The 24,159-nt window shown below is 39.7% G+C and overlaps 1 protein-coding gene across 6 annotated transcripts in view; it reads left to right on the forward strand.

The window, feature by feature from the left end:
* VPS13D (vacuolar protein sorting 13 homolog D) overlaps positions 1-24,159 on the forward strand; it is a 335,894-nt gene that overhangs the window by 292,048 nt on the left and 19,687 nt on the right. The gene's annotated exons all lie outside the window — the stretch shown is intronic.

The raw sequence follows: 24,159 nt of genomic DNA on the forward strand, positions 1-24,159 counted from the left end.
GGGTGAGAGGAAAAGGGGAAAGTGAAATGGAGACGCTGTGGTCAGATGTATGCTTGATACCGGCTCAAATGAAAAATCATAGATTCCCATCATCAGAGAGGTCTTCAGAAGTCATGAGTTAACAGTTTGTAGCAGGACAGTGACCCTGTCTAGGACATGCTGAGAAACAACAACAATAAATACTACACTTTTACTTAAAAATCTGTCGTAATGAAAAAACCTCCAACGGTAACAGTAACGATGATGACAATGATGGCACATTTACATAGTACTTAAAGGCTGGCAGAATACTTTGCATACATTAACACACTGATCATTACAATGATCCTTGGAGTTAGATGCTATAATTATTCCCATTTTGTAAATGAGGAAATTGAGGCTTAAAGAGGTTACCTTCATAAGGTCATACAGCTAAGAAGGTAGAATTTGAACCCAGATCTCCCTGGTTTTGTTCTACCCTTTCCATCCCTATCATGTTTCTTTTTGGAGAGAGTATGAGACTACAGGTATAGATTTTTATACATGAAAAGAAGGTATCAAATTTTGCCTGGCATAATAATGAACTTCTAGGAGTCTCCAAATGTTTTACCAAAATGGACTTTCATGGGTTGCCTTCGATTCTATTTTTATTTTGCAGTCTTTTGAAAGTGTTGGGAGCCAGCTCCCTCAACTGAGTCATTTTATCATTAAACCATGTTATTTAGTTTAAGCACTGTGGGCTCGGCCTCAAGAACATTGCGGACTGCAGAGGAGTAGCAATATAGCCACCGAGCTCACACACCACTTGGGGATGTCCACATGCCAGGAAAGAAGGCCAGTCCACCCAGTGTTGTCTGAACAAGTTATCTCCACACCATGGCCCCAATCTCCATTAAGCTCCCCTTTCCCTGCCAGGGCAAGTAGACATGAGGGCACTTCTGCCCTGCATTGCCTTGGTGTGCTTATTAAACAGGGATCAGCAAATCTGGTGAGAGCACGTTTAATGGAACCCAGATGTGGGACACGCCACACTTCTTTCTGTTTTACAAATGTTCAGCTTTTTGCATTTCATCAGTGTTGCTTATTATTTACAGAATGTAACTTGAGACAGCAGAACAGATTGTGATTTTTTTTTTTGAGGTGGAGAAGGAAGGGAAAGACTGCAGGAGAAAAAAATCCAGTAGTGCGGAATGTTATTTGTTATCCAGACCAAACAAACCAGTTCGCCAAGGGTTGATGGGCTATGACAATCAGAACTATTCACATTAACACAGTGGCACTTAATTAAAAGGCAGCTTGACCATGTCAGGGAAAGAATAATCTTTTGTTACCAGGGCTGTCACCGTGGCACCCAGAGAAATGTTCCCCTGGTAGAAGCATTGAAGTGTATCCCTGAGCTGCCAGTTTGCTTTCCTTCCTTCAAAGTGAAGGTGCTACTAAGATTTGATCCCTCCTTGGGCACATGGACCTCTAGTCACAAAAGACAGAAGGCAACTTGGAGAAAAGTGGACCTCTAACTAAAGAATAAGCTTCCTTAGAACTAGAGAGCTGCCCCAAAATGGGATGAGTGTCTCAGACGACAGTGGAAGTGTTCAAAGAAGCCTCGATGGCCCCTTGTTAAGGATATTGTAGAGAGCATGTCTGCCAATTGGTCTAGATGACTTCTGGGGCCTCTGAGATTATCTCATTTGGTAAATTCTCTTTCTGCCTGACTCTACTATGAGTTTACATGCAAATTTCTCAGAGAAATCGCTTTTTCTTAAAATTCAGAACACCTCTAGAGATCTCTACCAGATTTGCCAGGGACTCTTCAACACTCAGCCCAAAAGGAGAAGAGAGTATCTCCTCCTCCTGGTCCTCTGGAGACCCAGGTTTGTCTGGAGCCTCACGGACAATTAATTAGCTTTGGAATAGGAGAAATCTCAGCAGTAGGTTAGATTTAAGGACAGCCCCAGCCTAAGCACCAGCCAAGCAGATTACCTAGGAAGGAAAGCAGTAAGGATTATAGAATGTTAGCCCCAGAAAGAGCTTCTGGAACTTGCAAATCTGAACCCCATGTTTTACAGAGGAAGAGACTTAGACTTCGAAAGTCTAGTCCCAACTACACTAGAATTCCAAGTCTCTTGACTCTCATTCTGTTCATTGTTCTTTGCACTGTACCTCAATGGTTCCTTAGGTCTCTGAGTCCAGTGGCTTTACTTAATTAGTCTTTCCAAACAAGAATTTCTCAAAAGAGATTCTTTATTGCATCTTAAACCAGAATATGGAATCTTAGCCAAAGATGCTGATAAATACTGAGGATGAATATAGGGGCTGAATAACCCTTAGAAAGTGGGCCAAGTCAATTCTTAAGAAGCCTGGTACCTGGACATTTCCCAGGGATTCTGGCCCCTGGAAAAGGCCAGCTAATACAGATTCTCTTACAGAACACCAGAGATACCCACCCTTCCTCTGGGAGAGGCCACCTATGGGTCACTGACTTTATAGTAGGCCTCTCCCCTCCCCAAGGCTGGATTGTCCAGGAGCTTCTGGAATGTTACCAAGGCTTGGCACCTCTCTGGCTCATAATATTTCATCAGAGGAGTTCCAGTGGAGTCTTCTCATTCCCTGTTCCCTTGGCCACTGGAAAATTTGACAGTGTGACAGATACCCCATAGTTTTCTCTTTTTCCCCCTCTTTTCCTTATGAACTTAACAGTCATCAACAAACATAAATATTTTGTTATACCAAGAACAATAAAAAGTATTGTATATGAAACCATGAATTATGTATAGTTTATTTTAAACCAGAAATTTTCCATCTCAGTATCTCTACAAGTATATTTCATTATATAAGCAAAATTTGTCATTCTCTCCCCACCCCTGTCTGTAGAGCAAAAATTCATATGATGAAGATTTTATTTTCATTAATTTTAATAAGGAGAATTATTAAGCCTTTCTGGAGCCTCCCAAAGTCACCTCCCTTCATCCAAATAAAGACATACCTTAATAATCGTTTAGTAAAGACCACAATGTGGGAATTGGGAAGCCAAATAGTCTGTTTCTCAGAATGAGAAAGAATAGTAAAGGAGAAAATAACATGGAAGTCAGCAGAGAAAAACTACTTGACTTATGAAACCCTATAGGGGCTTCTTCATGAATCCCAAGAAGTTTCCATTGGATTTATAGGTGGACTTAACAGTTCCTCAAGGAGCAGCCACAACCTGTGGGAAGTGAAAGGAGCTTTTTTCATGACTCCCAATCTATGAATAAATTCATAGCTTTTGAACGTTTCAGCCTGGTAATGTCTGCCTAGAATTACAGTGCTTTTACATTCTCCTCCCCCTTATTTATTACTGTGGTATTCCTCCATGTACTGATGTTGTGCCTCCTGATATACAGAAGAATTTGTAATGGCCAAAGGAAAAAAAGTCTATATTGTGAAAAACAAGCACAAATTGCTCTTCTCTATTAAAGCAAAAGTCCGTATGACAATTGTCTTTATAACCCAGGGATAGATGTACTTGAAAGCAATGGGTTCCTTAAAAAAAACAAAACATTAATTCAAAATTTGGAACATTTCACAGAGTTCTACTCTAATAGCTCATCATGACACAGAAGTGACACTGAGTTCTCAACAGCTATTCAGTGGAGCACACATCCTGGTGGGTTCCACCAGGCTAGAAAGGCTTCAGATATGGTTCCAACTGGGTCTACTTTTCAAGAAATAGCCTGGCTAAGTACAGAGAGACCCATCACCAGTAGGTGAGGCACTCGATACTGAATTCAGTGGCCTTGGCAACCAAGGAAATCAAAACAAAGCAATGCAGATGGCCCCCAGGCCTTTGAAGAGCCCTGCTACTGCTTCAGGTGTAGTAGTTAGGCGGCAGAAAAGTGTGCAGCGAAGGTGACAAGTTATACAGAGCTATAGGTGGTACTCTAGATGTGAGATCCTTGGCTAGTGACGCGGGAGAAATGGGACATTCTCACCATAAACAAAACCTGAAGACATAAGGAAGCTGCAGCTAAGTGAAAGGACGTCTCCCATGCTATCCTTGGAGAGGAAAATAGAGGAGTTGGCAGAGTGTCTTTATTGTGCTCCCAAAGGAACAAGAAACATTGTTTAATGGAACATTTGGTCTTTTTATACTGCAAGGTTCATGATAAGTATTAGCAAAAAGACCACCGTGAAAAATAATTGTAGTTTATGTACCCACATCTGTTGCAGAGGATAAAGAGAAAAGAGAAATTCTACTCATAGCTCTTGAAGCCCTTCCAGATTAAATCAGCTTTGATATTTGGGAATGTCAATGCAAAAGGTGGGAACAGGTGCTGATGACATGAAATACAGGGTGTTTCAAAAGTCTTAGTAAAGCTTTAGGCCACTAAGGCCTGAAGCTGCACCGAGAGTTTCGGGATCACTTTGTATGTTGGAAAATGTGGCTCAGAAATAAGGAATGATAGAGCTCTAAGAGTCAGAGGCTAGAACAGGTGTGGGGAACCTGCAGCCTCGAGGCCACGTGTGGTCTTTTGACTGAATCCAGTTTTCACAGAACAAATTTGGATTCAATCAAAGGGCCACACTTGACGACCTAGAGGGCCATACGTGGCCTTGAGACCATAGGTTCCCCACCCCTGGTAGACAGAAGCCAAATGCCTACATAGCATGAGTACTTTCTACAAGAAAAGAATCATAGGCACTAGACATGGCAAGTGCTAAATAACATTACAAAAAATGAAATTGATTACATTTTGACAGACAGAAAGTGAACTTTTCCTGATGTGGTTATCATTCCTTAATCAATTGTGTAGACATTCAGTTAGTTAGAACAAAGATCAAAATTAGCATAAAACTAGAATAAAGAATAAAAAAAAGATAAAAAGAAATGACATGCAATTGGAACATTTCAGTCTCAATCCTGACCTGTTTGAAAAAGTTATTGATGATAAAAAGTGAAATATATGTGGAAGAAAGGAATAGACACAAATGACTATAGAAGTTTAACCACTGTTAATCAATTCTTATGTTAAGGAGACCAAATGACTTCAAAAAGTGTCTCAGTCAGCAACGATAAACTTTTGTTATCAAACAGAAGGGTGATAGCCAAAAGCAACACTGGTTTAGAACAGAAACTCATTTGTAAAATTTTATGGTAAAAGAAAATGGACTATATGGTAAGTAGTATCATCTCATAAAATAGAGAAAAGCAGTGACAGGCAAAACCAGTTTAAAGAAAAGGCCATCTACAACAGGTGCCTCCACTTTCTTCTCACTCTCTTCTTAACCCCTTACAATCCAATTTCCAATCTTATTCCACTGAAACTACTCTCTCCAATTTCACTAATGTGTTCTCCTTAAAGCAAAATCCAGTGGCTTTTCTCAGTCTTCATTCCCCTCTACCTTTCAGTAGCCTTTGACACTGTTGATCACTTCTTGAAGTTTTTGAGACACCATTCTCTTCTGGTTCTCCTCCTGCTTATCTTATAGCTCTGTCTATCTGCTTTGCTGGATCCCCTTCCAGATCATGCCCCCTAATCATACGGATCCCTCATGGTTCTATCTTGGGTCCTCTTTTCTTTATACTATTTCACTTGCTGATCTCATCAACTCCCATGTATTTAATTACCAGTTCTATGATGAGGATTCTCAAATCTGCCTGTCCTGCCCCAGTCTCTCTACTGGTCTTCTCAAACTGGATGGCAAGTAGACATCTAAAATCAATATGTCCAAAACAGAACTTATTATCTCTTCCCCTAAACCTTCTCTCCCTCCAAACTTCCCTATTATTATTGAGGGCACCTTCCTGTCAGTTCTCCAGGCTTGCAACCTAAGTATCATCCTTGACTCTTCACTATCTCTCACCACCCCTACCCCGCCCCAATCTGTTGCCAAGGCCTGTCAATTTCATCTTTATAACTTCTCTTGAATATGCCTCCTTTTCTCCTCTGCCATCAAGACCCTCATCTAGTCTATTGCAATAGCCTACTGGGTCTGCCTGCCTCAAGTCTCTCCTCACTCCAATTCATCCTCCATTCAGCCACTAAAATAATTTTCCTAAAACACTAGTCTGATCATGTCACCTCCCTCCCCTCCACCATTTTCCCCTTCCCTCAATACACATACACATTCAGTAAACTCTAATGGCTCCCTATCACCTCCAGGATCAAATACAAAATCCTTTTCTTGGTATTCAAAATCCTTCATAATGTAGCCCTTTCATATCTTTCTAGTACTGCTACACCTTACTGGCCTCAGTGTACTCTTTGATCCAATGACACTTGCTTCCTGGATATTCTATGAACAAGACACTCCATCTCTCAGCTCCAGGCATTTTCTCTGACTGGCCCCCATGCCTGGAACACTTTGCCTCCTTACCTCTACCTTCTGGCTTTCTTTAAGCACCAACCAAAATCCCATCTTCTACAGGAATCCTTTCCCAGCCCCTCTTAATTTTAGTGACTTTCTTCTACAAGTTATTTCCTATTTTATCCTATGTATAGCTTATTTGCATATATTTTTTCTTCTCAACCATTAGATTGTGAACTTCTTGAGGGCAGGGACTATCTTTTGATATCCTCAGTGTTTATCACAATACCTAACATATAGTCACACCTTTTTGATAGTTTGCTAATAGCTAACATTTACACTGTGTTTTAAGGGTTCCAAAGCTCTTAACATCTGTTAATACATTTGATCCTCATAAAAGCCCTAAGAGGCAGGCCCTATTATTATCCTTATTTACAGATGAGGAAACTGAGGCAAATAGAGGTTGAATGGCTTGCTCAGGATCACTCAGCTAGTAAGTAAGAGTCCAGTTCTCTATCCAGTTCACCAGTGGATATAGTTAGTCAGCCAGCATTTAAGAAGCATCTGCTGTGGACCAGGCACTATACTAAGCATTGGGTATACAGACAAAGGTTTTTAAAAAAACAAACCCAATCACTACTCTCAAGACGTTCACAGTGTAATGGGGGAAGACAACATACAAACAATGCAGACAACATACAAACACATACAGAAGAAATTGAGGCAGTCTCAGAGGGGAGGCACTAACATTAAGGAGGATAGGGAAAAGCTTCTTGTAGGTGGGACTGTAGCTGGGATTTGAAGGAAGTCAAGAGCAGAGATGAGGGAGAGTGTTTCAAGCATGGAGGGCAACCAGTGGAAATGCCAAGTTGAGAGATGGAGTGTCTTGTTCAAGGAAGTCAGTGACACCATTACCGGGAGGTGGGGAGAGAGAAAAAGACAGAGAGAGGAGAGAGAGAGAATAAGAAGAAATAAAAGGAGGCGGCATGTAAAGAGTAAGATAACTGGAAAGATAAGAAGAGGCCAGTTTAGTTGGGTTTTAAAATCCAAATGGGGTTTTATATTTTATCTTAGAGGTAATAAGGAGCCTCTGGAGTTGATTGAGCAGAGGAGTAACATGGACAGACTTATGCTTTTGAAAGATTAAGTTCATATTTGAGTGAAGGATAGACTGGAGTGGGAAGAGCCAAGAGAGAGCAGTGTCACAAAAACCCAGAGAGAAAAGATTCTCAAAGAGAAGAGGGTGATCAGCAGTATGAAAAGTTGCAAAGAAGTCAAGAAGAATAAGAATTGAGAAAAAGCCATTCAATTTGGCCATTGGAATCATTGGTAACTATGGAGAATTTTCAGTTGAATGATAAGGTCAGAAATCAGATGACAGAATAAAGAAGGGAATGAGGAAAGGAAGAGGAGACACCGATTGTAAACAGCCTTCTTAGGGAATTTAGAGAGAAAAGGAGGAAGAGATATAGGACAACAGCAGGGATGGGATGGATCAAGTAAGGCTTTTTTGAAGATGGGAGAGACATGCGGATGTTTGTAAGCAGTAGAGAAGTAGTCAGTAGATGGAGAAATTGAATATAAATGAGAAAGTGGGGATGGAAAAGGGGGAAATCTGCTGGAGAATATGGGATGGCATGAGATCACTTGTGCATATAAAGTTATATAAGGTGTATTTATAGAGAAGGTAGAAATGGTGCTAAAGCAAATAAACTGGGAAAAGCAGGTGGATTAGACCAAGGGCACATAGAGGAGATCTATGCTGGGGGTAACAGTTATGAAACAGTGAAGGATTTATTTACAGTACATCTGAAGGGATGGGAGAAAAAACAAAACTCAGATTTTATTAATACCAGAAAGAGGTGATTGAGAAAACAAAATAGTTACCAACCTGTATCCTCTTTCCTGTTTAGATAATATTGTTGTGAGAAACCTCTACATGCATGAGCAGTGTAATAGATAGAAATAGCCTCAGAAATCAAGAAGGCCTGGGTTCAAGTCCTTCCTGTAACACCTACTAGCTGTATCTCCCTGAGCAGTCACTTCATCTCATCACTCCACATGATTTAGACTTTCTGTTGCTGGTCTATCTGCATTGGTAGAGGGTGTTTCTTCACTAGGGGTGTCTTATACCAGTGACCCACAGGTCTAGACAAATCATCTACATTAATATCATGCAGCCTCACTGAAGGTATTAGCAGGGAAGTGACAGGTTTTTGCCATTGACATTCCACAATATACCCTATGTTTCTCATCAGAAAATGTAGAGAACATAATATCTGCTCTTTTATTATCTATGGATTTTTAAAAAGTGGTTTCAGTGATTGAGTGGGAGCAAAACACCATCTTAAAGGCTTTCCTCCACCAAGATATGTATCATCCATTCATAAAAATTATTTAAAATTCCTTGGTAAATGTAACAATAGAATTAACGTTGTTCTTCAGCCTCATCATAAATATCGAGAAAAGTGTAAAATGAAAAGATATATGTTAAGCAAAGACATTTTACACTGTCATGAAAGAGATCCAGCACAAAATCCATGTTGGATGGAGATTGTTTATGGGTGGAAAGATCTTCTAATGCTCCTGGTTGAGGATGCTATGGTGCTTGTCCTATCAAGCCTTAAATCTTTGGAGAACCTCCCAAGAACAGTCCATGGCCGCTTAAAAAGAACGTTGCCTAGGGGAATGAGGACAAAGCCAAGATGGTGAAGTAGAAGCAGAAACTTGATAGAGCTCTCCCCCAAGCCCAGCTAAATACCTGTAAAAAATGACTTAAACAAATTCTGGAGCTGCAGAACCCACAGAATAAGAAGCAAATCTTCAGCCCAAGACAGTCTTAAAGGTTGATTGGAAGTGTCTATCATACCATCCTGGGAGCAGAGTGTCTATTGTGAGCTATGCTGGCAAAAATGGGACCTAAACAGGCCTCGGGGGAACTGAATCTCTGGCACCAGTGGCAGTTTCCAGACTTCATGACCCTAAAATGCCAAGGACAAATTGGAAGGTCAGTGGAAAAAAACTGTCATACCTGTGTGAGAGAGTAGAGTGGTCTGGCCCCAGCTCCAGGGTGGCGGAGGGGGTGGAAGAGCCCGCAGCAGCTGCAGCGGTGGCTGTTTCTGGATCTCTAGGCCCACAGATTGTAGGGGGATCAAGCAGCAGACAGTACACTCCCCCAACCCCAATGGAAGCAGAGAACTACCTTGACAGAGAGCTCAAAAGTCAAGTTAACAGCTGGGGAAATGAGTAAAAACTGGAAAAAGAGTCAGACTATGGAATCTTACTTTGGTGACAAGGAAGAACAAAATGTACTCACAGAAGAAGACAACAAAGCCAAAGCTCCTCCATCCAAAGCCTCCAAGAAAATTAGAAATTAGTCTCAGGCCATGGAAGAGCTCAGAAAGGATTTTGAAAAGCAAGTAAGAGAAGTAGAACAAAAATTGAGAAGAGAAATGAGAGTGATGCAAGAAAATCATGATAAAAGAGTCAAAGGGGACCCCAAAAATGCTGAAGATATATCAAGTATTATATCAGAATGCACGCTGTCTTGGAGTGGGCAGAGGGGAGAGATGGGGAGAAAACTTGGAACTCAAAATCTTGTGGAAGTGAATGTTGAAAACTGAAAATAAAAAAATAAATTTTTGAAAAAAGAAAAAAAGAACGTTGCCTCATCATTCACCCAGGAAAATGAAAGGAATGAAGAATCGACAGGCAGGAGACCTTATCTCTCAGCATGCGTATCTATGATGGATGACATGAATGAACAGTGGTTTGAGCTTACAATGAAGGAAGAGGAGTCTCTAGGGCATTGCTCTCCAGAAATTGCAAAATTCCTTTAATGACCTCCAGAAACAAAGATATTTTTAATAATACTCTTCTGCTGGTGGTGTCCTGTGACTGCAAGTCATAGTGTCCCTGGACATAGTGTCCAAAAAGTTGAAAATGATTATCATGCCAAGGGTAATTGAGAAGTGTAAGGAGGGTGTGAACACATCTAACAAATGCAGAACTGTGAAGGGCTGCAATAACAGATAAAAGATGTCATCAAGGAAATGTAGGATTAAAAAGTCATGTGATGAGAGTAAGAGATAAGAAGCAGACAGCTGGAGGGTTCCACTGGGTTGCAGTGTCAGGAGTAAGCCATGAAGACCCCCACTATCCTTTGAGTAGACTACAGCCCTTCCCTTCCACACCCCCTTGCATTTATAGAAGGACATGCACCACAGCTGCACAGGTTGGGCCGGTGTAGAGAAGTTGTGATCTGCAATATTAAGAGGAGCACCTAAGCTGAGGAAATCTCAAGTCCATTTGAATATTTGAGACTATTTAATACTGGCCTCCCTTGGTCAGTTTCTTTTACTTTTTTTTTAAAATTTTTATTGATATCTTTTGTTTTTAAAACATGTTTGGTTCCAAATCTATTCCTCCTCCCTGTAGTACCAACGAGCCATCCCTTATAACAACAACAAAAAAAAATTAAAGGAGGGGGAAGCAATTGACTCAAATTAATCACCATGTAAACCACATCTGACAATCCATGCAATGGATCACACCCATTTTCTTCCACTTTTGCAAAGAAGGGAGGTTTCTTTTCTCTTGTGTTCTCGAGGGCCAAGCTTGTGCATTATAATAGCAGTGTTGGGCTTCAGCTTTTTGTTCTTTATGTTGTTATATGTTATAAATGTTTTTCTGGTTATGCTTGCATCACTTTTCAGAAGTTTTCTGTCTTCCTAGGCTTCTCTGAATTTGTCACATTCATTGTTTTCCTACAGTGCAGTAATATTCCATTATATTCATGCACCACTGTTTTTTTTAACCACTCCCCAACTGGGGAATAGTTATCTACCTTGTTTCTAGTGCTTTGCTACCACAAAAAAGTATTACTTTAGCTATTTTGGTTTATAGGAGACTTTCTCTTGCTATAAGATATATGCCTAGCAGCTGGATCTCAGAGCAAAAGGGTTAAGAATTTACTTCTTAGTCATTTTTTAAGACATAATTCCAACTTGCTTTACATTCCCTAGTTAATTTCAGTTAGTGTGGTTCTATTATCTTCAGGTTTATAAGCATTTTCTTAAACGAGATCAACTTTTGGAACCATACAAAGTTTAAGGAAAAGAATTCAGTGTATTTACTTGCCAGGATGCTATCTCAGGAAATTTCAGACTCATTAAAGAATCCATAGATCCTACTATCCCACTTTGGTATTGCCTAGCACAAGGGTGGGAAACCTGCAGCCACAAAAGTAGGTTTACCAGGAATTGTGTATGTTGGCCCAGTGATACATCTGAAAATTGACATTAGAGGTTGTGGACTAGCAGGGCATTTACTTAAAGTTTGAGACATTCCTATAATTATTCCCCTCCCTAATTCAGGAACATTTGTTTCATTTAGAACTCTGATGAAGCTCCCATTTGGAATGAGCCTCACCCTTATAATGATTATGGAAATAATAAACCACTTTGCAAATGGACTGCTTTGTCTCTGAAGAGACACCTTTTTTTCTTAGGGTCATGGGTAATCCTGTAGCACCTCAGTATAAACGCTAGACTTTATGGTATTTTAGAGAATCTGTGATTAATAGCCTGGAATTTCATTGTGACATTATTCACTCCAGTGGAATTCAGTAGAAGGTAGGCCTGCTTGGACCCTGTCCAAGGGTGTTCATTTCAACCTAATTGTGTGACAGTCTCACCTGTGACAGAGCTCTTCAAAAAACAGCGTTAAGAGCCAAATTCTAGTGTTTGTTTTTCATTTTTATCCTAATGGGTACAGCTGTTGGCATTAATCCTACCAGCTGTCACAGTTTGAATATCCCTGGGACCCTGAAACACATGTCAGACTGTGGATGAAACAGTGGAAGCTATGACCCCTATAAACAAGTCAAGTGTGAATCCCACTGATGGAAAGGAAGCCCAGCCCAGGAAATAACAGTCGTCACCAATGCTGGTGAATTTTAAATTCCAGTGACAAACATATTAACATGCATGTTTTAGAGGTTTCAGCTAATGAACCTCTTTCTCACAGTATTCATACTGTAACCACACCCTTGTGACTGTGTTACACATCCATTTGACAGTCCACAAGGGGAGATGGTATTTTAACAAAAAAAGATGTGAGGGGGAAAAATTTTCAACTTGAGTAGTGAGTTGGCTCTTTACCCATTTGAACAGGCCAAATCAGAGAGGTGGAGTATTATGCCCATAGGTCATCAGACCAGCTTTCCAAGAGATGATGAGACAAAACATTTATTGTTTCCTTGCTGCCTCAGTCTGGATGCCAAAGTCCATCATTTTATGTAGCATCAGACTCCTAGTTACCTCAGTTTTTTTTTCTACCTCCATCCACATGTTATGGTAGGCAGATCCATCATAATGGAGCCTTGGACAAAATGTCAAATTGTGGATGACAAGACCTGTTTTCATTTTTTTCCTATATCCTAGAAATTTATCACAAGGTTGGCATGTAGTAGATGTTTGTTGATGTAATTATGATAACTAAGCTTGTCCCTGGAGAATAGATAAGAAAATATACCTCTCTCCTTCTTTGAAGAGGTGGAAGACTGGTCACAGACCATCAAATATCCTAATGTGTTGGTTAGTTTTGATGCATGCCTTTTCTTTCTTTTTTACTCTTTATTGCATGAATTGTTCGCTAGGGGGAAGAGAGAGAAGAACAAATTCAGTACAGATTGCTTAGGTCAGAACCCTGGGCTTGAGGTGAGAAGTTTATGAGCTGTGTGACCACAGCCATGTCACTTAACCTCTCTGAGCCTTAACTTCCTAAAAGGATGATGATAATACCAGCCCTACTTACCTCACAGGGTTCTGAGGAGACTGAGATGAAACAATGTAGAATATTAATATGGAAATAGTTTAATACGGTTGTACATGTGTAGCCTATATCAAATGGCTTACCATCTTAGGGAGGGAGAGAGAAAACTTCAGAACTCAAAGAATTATAAAAGTGAATGTTGAAAACTATCTTTCCATGTAATTGGAAAAAATAAAATACCATTAAGTAGGGGGGAAAGGATGTCTATGAAAGTGCTCAAGAAACCTGAAACGTTATAAATGTAAGGTAGTGTTAATAGTAGTCATTAATCTAATTCTACTTCTGATCTAGGAGCTTGTAGAACATTCATCATCTCTCTATGATAGGGAAAAACCTCTAATGGGGACTGAATCTGCCCAGTGTGGCTTTTGTGAGTATAGGACATGTTCTTCCTGACTCTCTTTGCAGCTTTCACAAAGGCAGGGGAGCAGAAGTGCTTTGCCATTTAAATAACTCCAAATTAGCAAGTGGAGAAAGATAATTTGAAAAAATAAATATAGCAGTTGGTTTCATCAGCTACCAAATATTGCATTGCAATGGCTTTCTAGGGAAATTTTTACCAAGCCTTGCAACTTACTTCCCCAGTGGGCAAAGCTGAGCTTCCTTTAGGGAGCTGGTAAATTCACTTCATCAGTCTGTAGTGAAATTGGTATCAGTGTGTGGTGGGTAATGTTCATTAACAGTCAACATGTTACAAGTCAATACCTCAGTTGCCATTTATGGCCTCAACCTACTAGTGTATCTTTTGACCTGACCTCTTTAAGAGTGAACAATCATATGACAGTTTAAGGTTTACCAAGCTCTTTACATATGTTATCTCATATGAACTCCCCAGCAACATTGAGAAGTAGGCATCATAGGTATTGTCATCCCCTTGTAGAGTTGAAGAAGACGAGATTAAATGACTAGCCCATGCACTCATACATCATAATTTTCAAAGGCACTATTTGAGTAGAAATCTCAGATGACTCCCAAGTTTCCGGTTCTCTTTCCACTCCACCAAGCTGCTTCTCTTCAAGAACTCTTAGTACATCGAGGCGAAATAATAGCTTATAGTCATATGATGCTTTACATTTTACAAAGTATTTCCCTCACAACAACCCTGTGAGATAAAGCAAATATTATTGTCTTTATTGTACAGGTAAGAAAATTGTGACTCTTAGAGGTGACCACCACTGCACAACTAATAAGGATAGGATTCCAGCACAGCTATCTCTAGACTCCGAAGTGTAGCACCCTTGACACTACACTATTAATACTGAGAATTAGTCATTAGTAACAACCTTCTCAACATCTCCCCACCCCACTCCACCTCCCCACAAAAGTAACTCTAAGTAGTTTACCACTTTGACAGGCTTAAAAGAATTTTGATATGCTTGTAGCCCCTAATTAAGAAAGCAACCACCAGTTAAACAAATGCACAATTAAAGTTGAAAGCCAGAATGTTGGCATAGTCTCTCACTCCTCCTTTGGGAACTGGTAATGGACATCAGCTGTAAGGGCTGCCCAGTGATCTACACCATCAGTTTTCTGATCATTGATGCAAGTGAGCCACTTGATAGAGAGTGACTACCGAAGATGGATTTGGGTTCAGAATACTAACACTTAACATTTCACACTGCAGTCATACTCAGCAAATAATCCTATTACATGATTACCCTTCATAAAACCCAAGCAGGTCAATGTTAGGCAGCAGATGACCTCCAAATGGTAACCTGGGACAGTAGCTGGAGTACTAATTCTAGAGTTAGAGAACCTGGATTTAAATCCTGCCCCTGATGCTTACTGCTTGTGTGACCTTGGACATTTAGCTTCCCCTCCCTGGGCCTCGTCTGCCTCATATGTAAGCCTAGAGTTAGCTTAGAATGGAGTCTCAACCTACAGATTAAGAAGAGCTGAATAGGTTGTGAGTAGAAAAAGTTTAAGAAGACCTGGTCTAGTTGACCCTGGAGTTTCTTCCACCTTTAGATCTATGACCCTGTGAACAGCTGAGTGAAAAGCCTACATCTACCCATGTTGTCTTATTCAAATCCAGTATGACTTAAAGAAGTAAGAACAGATTGTTTTCGTTTCCCTCTTTATCATGTTTTAGAACTCCAAGTGTGTTTTCAGGCCAGGCCCAGCTGGTAGCAAAGGACAGATGGAGACTTATTCTGTGCTGATTCCTCTTGATGGCTAGGTATCTGTGCTATATCATTTTCCATATCAGCAACTTCTTCCCTGGGGGGGTGGAGGTGGTGTGTTAAGAGCACTGATGCCTTAGCATCACTACACAGCTGAAGCCCTTACCTTTTCATAGAGTTCAAAGTACAAGTTCATTTTGTGATGACATTTCAGATTAACTGGTTGATTGGAAGGCCTACTTCTTTGTATATACTGTGAAATTCATAAACCACAGCAGCTGAGGGCTTAAAAATGGCCGGCAAACTCCCAGCTGGTGGTAATTAAATCCACCACAGACCCTTGGCTAAACAAAACTGAGGAAGGCAGAGTTGCAACATGTGCACCAAACAGGCCCATTTTGTCAAGAGTGTCTATCACTGTTACTAATGTGAGCTTCAAAAGGTGGGGTTTTGGACACTTTTCCCAAATCACCAGAAAGTGCAGTACCAAAGCATTGCCCTTATCAAATCAATAGCAAAGACTAATGTCAGAAGGAATAAAAAGCCATCTAGGTTGCATTAGTGAGTCCATGTGGCAAAGCTGAAAGGTAGAGCTGTTGGGTTTCTCTTAGGTTATAACACCTTCATACTTCAGGATGAGATGGAGTACTTGGAGATTATCTTTGCACTCCATACAGGGCCTTTCTCTAGAGGTCTGTTTGATAACTAGAACCCTTGCTAGTACAGACAGCCCATTAATGTGAGATGAGGAAGGATGCATGCTCACAATCTAATCAGATCAGAGCACAAACAAGATAAAAAAATTTTTTTTAAGATAGGAAGAATTTTCTAGAAAGTGGCAATGGTATGTAGTAGAATTACGTGAGATGAGGATGAGCACGTTGAGTTGAAAGAGACAGTGAGTATTAACATGCCTGTAGTATATGAGTCTGTGTTGCAGACAGGTGAAAAATTGTGGCTAAGGAGATGAAGGGAGCCAGATGCCACAAGTCATAGAATTCTGAGAATAAATAAATTATATACATACATACATACATAAGGCTTGTGAAGATCAAATGACTTCCCCCTACCTCTGAGCAGGAGCACATCACCTGTCTTCTTGTATGATCCTTGGAGTGTTATAAAGAGAGAAATTTTCCTTTTGAGATACAGCTGAAGTTTGCTTCTGTTTTCTTCTTAGTTAGTGAGAGGAGTTAGCAAGCCTTGACTGCCACCATGAGCTTCACACACCTGGTTTTGTTCATATAAGATTCCGGCCTATGAAGACTTTAGCTCAGTGTTGGACTTGTCACAAGAGGGAAAACCTGGGAAAAAAAGGGAAAGTTTGCAGGTTGTTTAATAAGATGGTTAAAAGAAATTAAACAAATAGTTTATACGCACAGAGGAGCTTTCATATTCTCCATCTTAGGGTGGATTTGCTGTTTGCAAGTTAGAAGATGATGAATTGGGAGTGGAAGTAAGGTTGAGTCACTGAGGCATTAAGAAAGGCACTGAGAAAGGTCATTGGCTCAGAAACTAGTTGGATGTTTTTAAGAGTTGCAGGTGTACAGTGATGTTGGGGAAAATATTTCTTATTTATCATTATGGCTTTGTTGACCTTGAAATGGGAATTCCAAGCATTTCGATACAGAAGACAAGTCATTTCCCTATTCCCTTGGGTCACCACTTCACCCTGACCAAAGAAAAAGTATAGAAGTAACTGACCTTTTTTCACAAATTCTTCAGCATCCATGATCATTTCAGAGGATCACTGCTGCTTAATCAAGGTGGAAAAAACCATCCAACTGTTCTGAATAGGTCCTCTACAGATTTATGTTATACACCCTCAACTGGACCCTTACTGCTGTTAAGCAGTTCTTCACCATCTCACTATCTCACTCTCCACAATGGCTGTTGCAGACATTTTCATCCCTTCTCAAATTTCCCATGATTCCCTGTCCCTCTACCCTCAGCAAATCATGCTTCATATGTTACAGAAAAAATGGGAGCCATATGCCTTGAATTCTCTTTTCTTTTCCTCAGTTCATTTCACTCAGATGCCTTTATGCTACTATCTCCTTCACTGTGTCTTACACAAAGAGATGGCCCTACTCCCACCAAAGCAAACCCTGCAAAAGTGATCTTATTTTATCCTTTCTCCTCCAACAGATTGTCCCCTCTGTCATCTTATTAGCATTTATCTTTGCTCTCTCCCTATCTACTGGCTCACTCCCTACTGCCTACAAACATGTCTATGTCTTCCCCAATCCTGAAAAAATCCTCACTTGATCCTTCCATCCCCATTAACTATCGTTCTATATATCTTGGGCCCTTGGTGGCCAAACTCCTTGAAAAGACCATCTGCAGTAAATGCCTCTAGTTTCTCTCCTCTCACTGTCTTAACTGCCTATGATCTGGCTTCTGACCTCATCATTCCACCAAAAGTGCTTTGGCCAAAGCTCCAAATGATTTCTTCATTGCCAGATCCCATGGCTTTTTTTCAGTCTTCATTTTCCTTGACCTCTCTGCAGCGTTTAACACTTGATCATGCTTTCCTCCTTGATACTTTCTTCTCTCTAGGTTTTTAGGATTCCATTCACTCTCTCCTGATTCTCTTCCTGCCTACCTGACTGTTCCTTCTCAGTCTCCTTTGCTTGGATGCTAAAGGGCATCCAAGTCATGCCCTTTAACCATGGGTGCCTCTCAGAGTTCTGCCCTGGAGCTTCTTCTCTATACTGCTTCACTTGGTGATCTCATCAGCTCCAATGGATATAATTATCATCTTTGTGCTGATGATTCTCACATCTGCCTTTCCTGTCCCAATCTCTCTACTGACCTTCAATAGTCAGTAATAGTAAACATTTATTAAGCACCTGCTATGTGTCAGTCATTATGCTAAACTCTAGGGATGCAAAAAAGACAGTCCCTTTTCTCTAGAAGCTTACAATCTTCTCTCCTCTGATGCTGCCCACCCTTTTGCAGACCCTCATCACCTCACACCTAGACTATAACAGCCTCAAGACTCTTCTCACTCCAGTCCATCCTCCATTCAGCCACCACAGTGATCTTCCTAAAGCCTAGGACCTGACAGTGTCACACACACACACACACACACACACTCACTCAGTAAACTATCCCTATCATCTCCACGATTCAATGTACAATCCTTTGTTTGAAATCCAAGCCCTTCATAACCTACTCCTTCCTTACCTTTCCATTCTTCTTACACCTTAGCTCACAAAACATACTCTTTGATCTGGTGACATTGACTCTTGATGTTCCATAAATAAAACACTCCTCTCTCAACTTTCTGGTTGTCTCTAGTGCCTGGAATATACTCCCCCTCCCTCCGCATCCCTGCCTCCTGGCTTAAGTCCCAACTGAAATCTTACCTTTTGCAAGAATCCTTTCCCAACCCCTCTTAATCCTAGTACCTTCCCTCTGCCAATTATTTCCTATTTATCCTGCAGCAAAGTGGTGCAGGCCTGGAGTGAGGAAGACCTGAGTTCAGATCCCACCTCAGACATTTATTGACCGTGTTTACCTCAGCTGCCTGAACTGTAAAACGGGGATAATAACAGCATCTACCTTGCAGGTTATTGTGAAGATCAGATGAGATGGTGTTTTTTAAAGTATTTAGCACATTGCTTGGCACGTAGTAGGCCCCTTATAAATGCATATTTTATTGCCTCTTCCCTGTATAGCTTATTTGTACATATGTGTTTGCTTGTTGTCTCCCTCATTAGATTGAGATCCTTGAAGGCAGAAACTGTCTTTTGCCTCTTTTTGTATCTGCAGTGCTTAGCACAGTGTCTTGCACATAGTAGGTGCTTAATAAATACTTACTGGCTGACTGATTCTGAAAAGAAATATGTGGATCATTAGGACCAGTTTTGATAGCATCACGGCCTACATGGAACTTAGTCCTTAAACACACATTAGTCCCCTTTTCTATCAAGGGAGCAAGATACAGTCTTCTTTGTAAGGTTCCCAACCATTCCTTTGGGTGTTAACTTCCTTTACTGAAAAGCTTTCTGGGTCTTGGCCAACTCTTTGGGTGAACATTCTCCATTTTGTAAACTGGGTTTGGTTCCAGGTTTTTTTGTGGCAAAAGTTTTCTCCATTTCTTCTGTTGGCCTATTCCTGTCTCTTTTCCCTTCTCTGACATCCCAGAAAAGTGTTTGGTTGCTTTAACATGGGAATTCCAAGTATTCAGGTACAACAATACATACCACTTTCTTCCTTTCTTTTTCTTTTTCCTTCCTTCCTTTTTTCCTTTTTTTTTTTTTGTTTTTTGTTTTATTGACACCACTTGTCCCTGTTTCACAGTTATTTCTGGATTCTAGAACTGCTCCTCACCCATTTAGCTCTCCATGGTAATAAAGAAAAAATAGTTAAGCAAAACAAATCAGTTTATTGAGTATGTCAGACACTGAATGCAATATTCCACACCTGTATCTCTCCCACTTCTTTATCAAAAGGAGAGAAGTGCATTTCATTTTTCTCCAGGATCAAGATTGATTATTGGAGTTACTGAGAATTTGGTTTTCTTTTAATGATCTTTTCATTGACATTCATGCATTTATTGTTTGTATTATTCTCTTAATTCTGCTTATTTCATTCAGTATCCATTCATAAAAGTTTTCCCATGTTTCCATGAATTCTTCATAATTGTTTCTTACATCATAATAATGTTTCATTATGTTTATATTTCATGGTCTTGTTTAACCATTCTCCCATCTTCTCATTCCTTACCTAATTTTCTTTTTTTTTTTTGATACTACAAAAAGGGCTACTATGAGTATTTTACTGCATATCTAGTATTTCTTTTTCCTTTATAACAAAGTCTTCTGTGTTCATCCCTCTTTAGAATATATTCCCAATAGTAAAATAACAGAATGAATGAGCATTGACAGTTTCAGTAACATTTTTACAAAATTGCAAACTATTTCTCAGAATGATGAGACCAAGTCATAGTTTTGCCAAGAGTATTTTCAGGCAGTAGTATCAAACTCAAAAAGAAATGGAGGTCACTAATCTGTATATAAGGATCCTTGAGGCAACGTATTGACTTCATTTTAAAATGTAGCATTATCTGTGTTTTATTACATATTTGTATTTTGTATATCCTAATTACATTTTAATCTGGCTTGGACCATATTGAGAATATTATGATCCACATATGACTTGCGGAATTGACACTTCTGATTTAAAGTACCTGGTCTCCCTGCAGCCCTTTCAACTTTTTGTGAACATTATATCTTTAATCATCATCACCATTTTGATTAGGTGGGACATAAAACTTAAGCATTGTTTTAATTTGCATCTCTTATTAGTGATTCAGAGCACTTGGTGTTTTTTTTAGGACAGTTGTTGACAGTGAGCAATTTTTCTTTTGAAAACTGCATATCCTTTGACCATCTGTCATGTGAAAGAAGGATTCAACTTATTTGTCTCTAAAAGGCAAAACCAAGAGCAATGAATGGAAAGGGAAAATAAACAAATTTAGACTTGATGGCAGAAAAACCTTCCCAGGATGTCCATAAGTGGAAGAGACTAACCTGACAGGTGTCAATTTCCCCTGCCTTGTAGGTCTTCAAGCAGAAACTGAATGGACAACTGTTGGGTAATAGATATAGAGTTTGAAAGAAACTTTTGGGGTCATCTAATCAACCCCCTATGTTTCCATATGAAGAAGCTGAGGTTGAGGGAGATTAATTGATTTGTCTGTCCAAGGTCATACTGGTCTTTAAGTAACAGAGTCAGGATTCAAACTCAGGTCATCTGCTCCCAAACTGTTCTCAATTATATCACATTGCCTATCCATCATTCATGAATTGGTATGAATTGTACTAGGTGGTCACTCAGGGCTCTTCCAGCTTTCAAATTGTATGTTTCTATTAGAAAAATATTAGAAAATATTTCTTTTAGAAACTATTAGTTTCTTAGACATTTATTTAATCCCTTATATAATTTGATATCAGACTTAAGAGATATGTGGTGCAAATATTTTTCCTACTCCACACTTTCTCTTATTCTAACAGTAATAATTTTGTTCATGAAAAACTTTTAATTTTACATCACTGAAATTGCCTTTTATCTTGTGTTCCCCTCAAGAGTCTGGTTAAGAATTTCCTCCAAAGCTAAAGTTGTAAAATGGTACCTCTTTCCTGTTTCCCATAATTTTTTTTTTATTATATGACCTTTTATATTTATATCTCACCTATTTGGAATATAATTATTGTATACCATTTATGCTATATAAGATGCTGTTCTAAACCTAAAAACGAAACTAAAAAAAAATTTACTGTCATCTTGTATCACATCTTTATCCTTAATCTTTCTGTATCATTCTAATGAGATCTCTGTCTGGCCAAGCCATATTCATGATGTAGAGAGATTATCTTTCTTCTGCACTTGTGACTGTTCAAGAACTGACCAGATCACCTTTTTACTTCAGGGATTTCTTATTTGTTCAGAGAATCACAAAACCACAGAATCTCCACACTGAACAAGACCTTAGTGGCCATCTAGTCTAGTACATATATTGTAAAAAGTATCCTTTCTTTGGTGTACCTGACAAGCAATCCCAAATGAGGAGAAATCCACTCTATCTTCCAAAGTAACTTATTCAACCATTGGGTAATTCTTAATCTTTAGGATGTTTTTCCGTGAGTCAAGCTAAAATTTTCCTCTTTGCTACTTAATACTCACTGCTTCTAGCTCTGCCTTCTAGAACTAAATCAAACAAATCCAAATCCTGTTCATGGTTATAGTCCTTCAAATACTTGAACATAGAGATCATGTCCTCCCCCAGTATCCCGTAGTCTTCTCTTCTTCAGGCTTAACACCCCTAGATTAGCTGATCCTCATGTGGCATGAAGCCATTTACCTAACAACTGTACACTTTCCTGGCTGTTCTCCTTCGGACTTACTCCAATTTATCAATGTCCTTCATAAACAGTAAGGTCCCAAACTGAATACTCTAGATTTCATCTAACCTATGTAGAGGATAACAGGGCTGTCACCTCCTTTTCCTTAGCATGGCATGGTAGAAGCTGGGCCACCAAATACAGCCCATGATCACCTTCCCTTTTCACCAGATCATTTTGAGACAAATTGCTATCCAACCACACTTGCCCATCTTATATTATGAAATCAGTCTTTTGAATCCATGTGTAAGATTTTACATTTATCCCTATTATATCTCATCTCATTAGGTTCAGGATCTTTTTGGATTCTCACACTGTCATCCAGTGAGCTCCCTATCTCCCCCACCTTTGTGTCATCTGCTGATTTGGTAACCATGCCAATGTTGGAACAATCTGACTATAACTTAGGATATAAGTATTAGGAAACTGCATAAAGAACTGAGAAATTAAATGACTTGCCCAGGGTCACCCATCGAGTGTCAGAGGAAAAATTTGTGCCCAGCTTTTCCTGATTCCATGCTCAGCCCTCTTTCCTCCACCCCAAGTTACTTCTCTGCCAATTTGGTGACTGTCTAAAATGGAAATAAGATTGGTTTGTATGATTACCTTGTGACTCTAACTCCAGTGCAATACCCATAGTAGCTACTATGAATATGGATGCGTATTTCCACGGTAAATTTGCAAAATATAAGTAACTCTTCCTCAAAGATGAAACCAAGATGTTTATTCATACCAGAAAGCCAAATCCACCATAGTAACAAAGAAGTTTGTACACATCACCAATCTAGGGAGCACCAACATCCCCAGCCTTCCCTCCATTAGGCCTCCCTACAAACAAGCTCAGGCAGAATCCCTCCCTCTCTCACACTAGCTGTTCTGCCTCACTCTCTCTTCCTGCTCCACCCTTTCTGCTTCACCCCTTCCTCCCACCTTGCCATGTAACTCAGGCACTGTGTGACTCAAGCTGTGGGCTGGGCTAAAGCTCAAAGCAGGTCACATGGGCCTGTTACAGGACAGAGAAGATCTTCAGATTCCCTTATCATTCCAGTGACTTCTTGATGAAGTTATAACATCCATCACGATCTTTCACCTATGACTGGCAATGACCCAGCTATCACATCTGGCAGTTCTAATGGAATAGACCTAGCTTACTCTAGGTCTGGCAACTTGACTTCATCTAGGTGCTCAAGTCTTACCACCTTTTCACTTGTCATGATTATCAATATCCTATTAGCCCTTTTTGTTCTGTAGTTTTCAGAGAAGATAGAAGTAAAATGGGAATTGAGCCACTCCTGAATATATGTTATCAATGGATAAGAGCAGACAACTCTCAAATGAAGATATGCATGGTATTATAAACTAGTCATATGAAAGAATACTCCAAATAACTGATAAAAGAAATGCAAATGAAAACAACCCTGAGACTTCCCCTCATACATACCAAGCAAATTGGCAGTGATGATAAAAGATGGGAATGATCAGTATTCAAGGGCTTATGAAAAGAGGGGCATATTAATGCATTATTGGCAGAACTGTGAATTAGAAATTTACACTCTGGAAAGCAATTTGAAATTAGGCAAATAAAGTGACAAAAGTGTACATTCCCCTGGACCCAGAAATTTTAATAGCAGGCATACACTCCAAGGAAGTCATGCCAAAAGTAAGACTCTATATACACCAAAATATTTATAGTAGCCTTTTTTGTAGTATAAAAGAACTGGAAATGAAGTAGATGTCATTTGCATAGGCAATGGTTAAATAAACTGTGGTATGTGAATGTCATGGAATTTTATTGTTCTATAAGAAATTACAAACATGATCAATACCAAGAAGCATAGGAAGATGTATATGAATTGATGCAAAGGGAAGAAAGCAAAGCCAGGAAAACAGTGTATGCATAGTGATTTTAACAAAGGAAAAAGAAAATAACTCAACAGTGGAGCTCAAAAGTCTGTCCGGCACCAGATTTGGAGATAGCTTGAGGGAATGAGGGTGGGGAGTGGCAGAGCAGAGAGTAAAGCGCTGTT

This window comes from Notamacropus eugenii, chromosome 5, assembly GCF_028372415.1.
Source record: "Notamacropus eugenii isolate mMacEug1 chromosome 5, mMacEug1.pri_v2, whole genome shotgun sequence".
Taxonomy (NCBI): Eukaryota; Metazoa; Chordata; class Mammalia; order Diprotodontia; family Macropodidae; genus Notamacropus; species Notamacropus eugenii.